Source organism: Rattus rattus, chromosome 6 (genome assembly GCF_011064425.1).
Source record: "Rattus rattus isolate New Zealand chromosome 6, Rrattus_CSIRO_v1, whole genome shotgun sequence".
NCBI lineage: Eukaryota > Metazoa > Chordata > Mammalia > Rodentia > Muridae > Rattus > Rattus rattus.
The window spans coordinates 59,949,453-59,956,454 of NC_046159.1; the positions used below are offsets into that span (position 1 = coordinate 59,949,453).

Here is a 7,002-nt window from a genome sequence, read left to right on the forward strand (position 1 = left end):
ATTAAATAGCATGGACGAAGAGCCTAGAGTTACCACACAGCAATGTGTTAGGTGTTATCACCGTATATGGGTCTTAGTATTATAAGCAATTACAATTTTCTTTCGAATGTTTACATGGGTTTCCAAGTTTTGTACAACAAACGAGTCTAAGCCGACTGGGTGGACATTCTTTTAACATTTTTCTCTGCAAGTGTATGTGTGTGTGGTCTGAGTATGCATGTTTAGATGCAAATAGGTACATGCGTGTGCATGGGCACACGTGTAGTGAAGATGACACTGGTGTCTTCCTAAATTACCCTCCACTTTATTAATGCAGGCCCTCCCCATGAACCCACAGCTCACCGACTTGACTAGTCTGATTACCCAGCTTGCCTTGGGACCCCCTGTGTCTGCCTCCTGAGTGTTGGGTTTACAGGCAGCCATTTTGCCCAACGTTCTGTGGAAACATGGGTTTCGGGGATCCTAACTCTGTCATGCTTGCTATGTACGACTTTATCTACTGAGACAGATCCTTTAATTATGAACAAATTCTTTTGTGGCTGGTAAAACACTTTACTATCATGTGCGAGGCCCTGAATTCTAACCTTAGCAATGGAAGAAATACTTTTCTGAGAACATTCTATCCTAATTAACGAGCACGGAGGACAGTGAGGACTGACGGGTTCATGTGAAACGACAGCTCACCCAACAACCTTAAAATGATTATTATTTTTGCTAGCAATCAGGTTCTCCACAAATACTCATGGCTCTGTCACTTGCCCAGATGTACCAGCCTGCCAGGGGGTGGCATGGGAAAGACAACCCACGGCAGGGAGCAGCCGTGTGGATTTATTTTCCATGCTGACAGGTGGACTGCTTCGAGTCACAGCCGACTGTCCTGATGACCGGCCTCACCTGCTCGCTCTGTGACACAGTCTTTCCACTTGGATCATAGAACGCTGTTGGGTCTCCACCAGCTCAGAGCCCACTTGCCAGCCTCCAGCCCTGACTCACGCAGCCTTTGGTGCTGACAATCTGACTGCTGCAACTGGAATTTTTCTTCTTACCACCTTCAGCTTGAAGCAAGCAGTCTCCCACTCCTCTGTGCCCTGCACAGAGAACACTGGACAGTTGGACAGGGATGCCTTTCTAAGGTGAAACAGCGGAGAGGAATAGAGCGGAGGTATCGAGGCTGGCATTTGAGGGAGATAAAAACAACGGCAGAGGAAGACAGGCAACCTCACCCATCACAGACTGTACATGTCACAATAGCATGTGTAGAGAGAGAACTCCCACCAAATCTCCAAAGGGCAAGGAAGGAGGGGCTACGTAAATGACCTATAAAAGTTGGAGACACAGGCCTTTGAGTCTTGGACTTACCCTGATCATCCACTCCCACTTTTAGAAATGCTTTTTGCTCTATTGTTCTCTGTCCCAATTTCTTCTTTCTCTCTCTCCCTCCCTCCCCTTCTGTGAGTGTGTATAGACACACATGTGAACTTGCATATATGTGTACATATGCAATTATGCACATATGTGCAGGTGCCTGCAGAGGCCAAAGGTGTCAGACCTTCTGAAGCTAGAGTTACAGGTAGTTGTGAACAATAGGACATAGGTGGTGGAACTGAATTCGGGCCCTCTGGAGAAACAGCATTTACTCTTAACCACCGAGCCATCTCGTCAGCCCCCCTTTTATCTTTCTTAATAAATGGTTTCTATTCCTATCACTATCCATTTATCCCTGGTCTAATTTCTTGTTCCTGTTTAGTGGAGTGTAGCTATCTCAGCAGGTGACTGGGGTTTAGTCTGTGCACAGATGGTGCTCTGATGCTGTGTGTATTCTGATGCTAAATACTGGCTGTCAAAATCCGGCTGCCCCCATGAGTAGGTCCTCATGTAAGGCAAACGATTCTATATAAACCTTGCTCACCCATTTAACTGGTCATGGAAGGCTAGAGCCTGTGATTGGGCAGTAGAGAGAGAAAGGTGGGACTTGGGGATCAATCAAGTGAGGGGTTGCTGGGAGAGAGAGTGAGAGTGAGAGTGAGAGGGAGAGGCGGGTGGAGAGAGAGAGAGAGGAGAAGGCATGGTGGTAGAGGAGGCTGCCGTGAGAGGAGATGGAGCACGAGCACATGATAATAAGGGACATTATGGCTGGGAAATAGGTCAGAATAATTCCAAACCTGCCCAATCTCGGCTTACAGTTTGTAAATAAAATGCCTGGATTGCTTGTCTTTTATATGGGCTAGCTAGAATTATAAATTCATTTTACACATACATATTCTATGAGGGGGTGGATATTATTCATGGGAAAGAGCTTCTTTTGATTTTTTTTTTTTTGAGAGAATTTGGCTCTGTAGCTTAGGCTGGCCTAGAACCGGCTATCATAGAACCCGCACACATGTGCGAGTAAAGCCAAAGTCTGAGGACAGTTTTTGGGAGGCACTTCTCTCCTTCCGTCTGAGGCAGGGTCTTTTGTTTCTCCTGCACTGGATACTCCAGCGTAGCTGCCTACCAGCTTCCCGGTGATTCTCCTGTCCCCACTGCCCATTATGCTATAGGAATGCTGGGCTGCAGGTGTGTGCAGCTAAGTCCAGCTGTTTAAAGTGAGTTCTGGGCCTTGAATTCAGACCACCAGGCTTGTGCTGTGAGCACTTTTACCCATCTCACCAGCCTCTGCTAATTCTTTTTGAGGCACAGACTGTGTAGCCCAAGCTGGTCTTGAACTTCTGGTCTTCCAGCCTCTACCTCCTGAGTACTGAGTATTACCGGGATGTGCCATGTTTTATGTCCCCCTGGGACGGAAGCTAGGGCTCTGAGCATGTTAGTCAAGCATTCTACCATCAGAGCGACATCCAACCATGGTTTCCCGTTCTAGTCTCTGCTCTCTCTAAACTTCTCGAATTCTGTATCTTGATTGCAGATTGCCTTGTTGAAAAAGACAAATAAGAAACAAAGGAAGAACCAGACAGATAGTGGGAGGATAATTGCTTTTCACTCTCCTGGTCCTGACAGATCATCATGGCTACAGTCTCTATAAAAACAGAAATAAGATGCACCTTTAAAAAGTGATGCGAACCACTGAGACGGCCCAGTGAATTTCAAATCCATGATTTCCATGATTTCTGGGCTAAGGGCTAAAGTGAAGCTTTGGGTCCCAGCCCTTTGATCCTGTAAGTTTGAACAGTGGCCGGATAATCTGCATTTCAGCTATGTTCCAAGTGATTCTGAGATAGGAGGCTCAAAGAGAAACGTACCATGAAAATACCTAAGAAGTCCCATTCATGTGACAGAGCTAGCTCGGAGAAGTCCACAGTGCCACCCTCTATAGTCAGAATACATCAGAGCCATGGCAAGCATTGTTATGGGAGTCGCTTTCGCTCTTGTTCTCACAGGCAGATGAACTCCTACCCTCTCCTAGTTGTGGGACAAAGCTGGAGAGCCTCCCTGTGACTGGCTCTTGGGATCTCTGATGGTTAACCTCAATTGTCAGCTTGAAAGGCTCTGTAACCACCTAAGAGACAAATCTCTGGATTTGTCCTGAAGGGAGTATCTAGATTAGGTTAACTGAGGTAGGAAGACCCAACCCAGCTGGAGGTGAGCCCACTTGACCGGGAGCATTCCCAGCTTGAATTAAAAAGAAGAAAGCAAGTCGAATGGAACAACGTGACCAGGGGCTGCCTCGTGCCCCTGGTGCTAGGCCTCCCCACCATAATGGACGATATCTTTAAACTGTGTGCTGAAATAAATCCTCCCTCCCTCCCCCCTCTTCCCTTCCTTCCCTCCCTCCTCCCTTCCTTCCCTCCCTCTTCCCTTCTTCCCTTTTTCCCTCCCTCCCCCTCCCTCCCTTTCTTTTTTTTCCTTCTCTCCTTTTCTCCCTCCTCCCTCCCTCCTTCCCTCCCTCCTCCCTTCTTCCCTCTTTCCCTCCCTCTTCCCTCCTTCTTCCCTCCTCCTCCTTCCCTCCCCCTCCCTTCCTTCCCTCTTTCCCTCCTTCCCTCCTTCTTCCCTCCCTCCTCCCTCCCTCCCTCCCTCCCCTCCCTCCTCCCTCCTTCCCTCCTTCCCTTCGTCTTCCCTCCCTCCTTCCCTCCCTCCTCCCGCTCTTCCTTCAGTAGCCTTGGCTATGTGTATTGCTTCAGTATTGAGAAGATTAAGTAATATAGGGTCCTAGGGTTCACAGCCCCTTGGCGTACTAAGATAATACCAAGATTAGCCTTGGAGAGGTTGGTTTTTGTAACTTCTGGGATTGTAACAACAATTTCACTTCTCAGAACTCTAATTTTTACATAGTTCATAAAAATAAGTACATTTCCTTTTTATGGGCTGGGCACTGACCTCAGAGCTTGTGCATGCTGAGTGATTTCTCTACCATGGCTATGCTTAGTCTAACAGGCCCCACTTTTTTTTTAATGTCTCTTTTACAATTTTTATTTATATGACATCTCACTTTTAGTTATTTTACATTAGTTACCTTTAGTACTCTTTTAAAAATGTTTTAAATTGGAATAGAATTATATCACTTCCGTTCTTCCTTTCCTCCCTCCAGTCCTCCCTGTTACCCTCCTTCGAACTCTCCATTCTCTCCTAGAGTTGATAACTCCTTTATCTTTGATTATTTGCTCTATATATTACATACATGTATACATATATCAGGACCTGCTGTGTTTGTTTTTGTTGTTTGTGTGTATATGGTTTCCAGGCTGACCACCCTGCATTGGACAACCAATTAAAGGGCTCATCCCTGGGAGATGCTAACACCCCCCCCCCCCGGCTGTCAATGCTTGCCTGCTGCTCTTTGTCCAGGAGACACCATACGATTTTCCACATTAACAGGCTCGCTGATGTTGCTGTTGTTCTGGTCTTGTTTCTGTAGTCCTTTTTAGGAGAGACTCTTTCACAGCAGATTTCCTGGTATTTTGACTTAGAATTTTTCCACTCCCTTTCCTACCATGTTCCCTGAACTATAAATCCTGGAGCTGTGATGCAGATGTAAATGTTGGGGCTGGGCTCCCCACGATCCATTGATCTCTGCACTCTGTTGAGTTGTGGTTTTCTGTGGTGAACTCTGTTTGTTGTAAAGAGAAGCTTTTCTAATGAGAGATGGTGGCTACACTTACCTGTGGTGTAAGACTAGGATTTAGAGCCAGGCATGGTGGCTGCCATTCTTTTTTAAAAAAAGGAAGTGAGAAACAATTATAAATTTAATAAATGTGACCGATAAGTTATAGCAGCAGCTCTGAGACCAAAGTTGTCTCAAGAAGCGAGGGCTGTGAAAGACTTCAAGCTGCTGCTGGAGAGGGAGCTCTGAGTCTGCAATTGTGAAGGACTGTGAAGGCCGTCAGGGCAAGAGTGGAGGCCAGGCTAAGGCTCACAGGCCATGGGCATACGGCAAACTAGAGTGTGAGGCTAAGCCAATGAGGGCTGCTGGTGCTGGTGCTCCCACTATGAGTTCCTCAGTCCAGACTGGCTATGCGTAGGAGCAGCCCACCAAAGGCACTGCCGTTGAGGCCTTTCAGACCCAGCTTGCTCTTGAGTTGTTTGAAGCAGACTCGGTACTTGTGCAGCCTCTCCTCTTGGCTGGTGTCCACACCTACAGAGGGCGGGACTGCCAAAATGCCAGTGATGGGGCCAGGAACGGCTGCAGAATCAGTTTCAGGGAGGTGCACCCAGTCTGGACATATGCTCATACTTAACCTGTAGAGGTTTCTCCATCTGTGGCAGCGAGGCGGTGCACAGGTCCAGCTTCCACAGGGAGGCTTTCTTTTGACAATGTACAGGAGATCCACCATCACATATGGGTCATTGATGGCTACTGGAGTCCACTGATGTCCTCTGATATCTTGATACCTCCTGTGGTGCACATGGCATATATAGTATCCAGATCCTTGTGCTGGCCGGTGAGCAGCACAGAGACGGTGTCATGGCCTCTATCTACCTGTGACGTGTCATTCTCATCTACTAGCTCTGTCTGCTGGGGGACCTTCACAGCAGGCAAGAAGTCAGATTAGGCCAATGGGCTCATTCTGAATGGCAGGGATGGTGACAGCTCACTCTTAGGTGCAGGAATGGAAGTCATGACTGGAGGTCAGGCTGGGACCTCGAGATCTGGCCCCAGCAACTGCACATCCATGGCTGGACTGGGTTTTGAGGCCTCCTTTGCTGTGACTGTGTCATTGTCTGGGAATACTGGGAAGGGCTCACTTCTCCAGTGTGGTGTCCGACTGAAGCTGTCCTTGGGCTGGAAGAGCTCGTTGTAGTCCTCAGTATTCTGGATCCCGGCCTAGGACTCATGCTTGTCCCTGTTGTCCTCATTGTTGGTGCTGTGCTGCTCACTCTCTGAGCTGCGATCTACCCCCTGAGGCTTGCTGCAGGTCATGATGGGCCACCCACAGATATGGTGGAGGGACACACCAGGGTTGAGGGTCAGCCGTTTCTGTTGTTTCCCTCCCAAACTTCCCCAACAGCACGGCCCCTTTATGCTTTCCTGGTTTCTGCGGTCACTCCATGTTTATTAATTGCATCTGGGTATTTGGAGCCAGAGCTGCAGACGAGAGAGGACATTTGTCTTTCTAGGTCTGGTTACTCATTCAGCGTGGTCTTTTCTAGTTCCATCCATTTGCCTGCAAGTTTCATGATTACATTTTTCTTTACAGACGAATAGTATTCCACGGTGTACATGTACCACGTTTTCACTGTCCGTTCATCCGTTGAAGGCCATTTAATTTTTTTCTATTTCTTAGATAGTATAAATAGGGGAGGAGGAAGCATTGCTTAGCAAGGACCTGGGGAGTAGGACGTCCAGTGTCCTGGGCAGGTGCTCAGGAGTGGCACAGCCTGATCATACGATGGTTCCATGTGGATTCCAGTGGTTTCCAGAGTACTTGAACCAATTTGCATTCCTGTCGACAGTTGTCCAGGGTCTGTCTTCTTTCTCCACAACCTGGCAGCATTTGCTGTCAGTCGTTTTGTTGATCTTGACCATTCTGATGGGGGTGAGACAAGATCTCAGAGTTGTTTTAATTCACA

At 47.7% G+C, this 7,002-nt stretch overlaps 1 pseudogene; it reads right to left on the minus strand.

Moving 5' to 3' along the window:
- Nucleotides 1–5,429: 5,429 nt before the first annotated feature.
- LOC116904315 lies at nucleotides 5,430–6,352 on the minus strand (annotated as a pseudogene).
- Nucleotides 6,353–7,002: the final 650 nt, after the last annotated feature.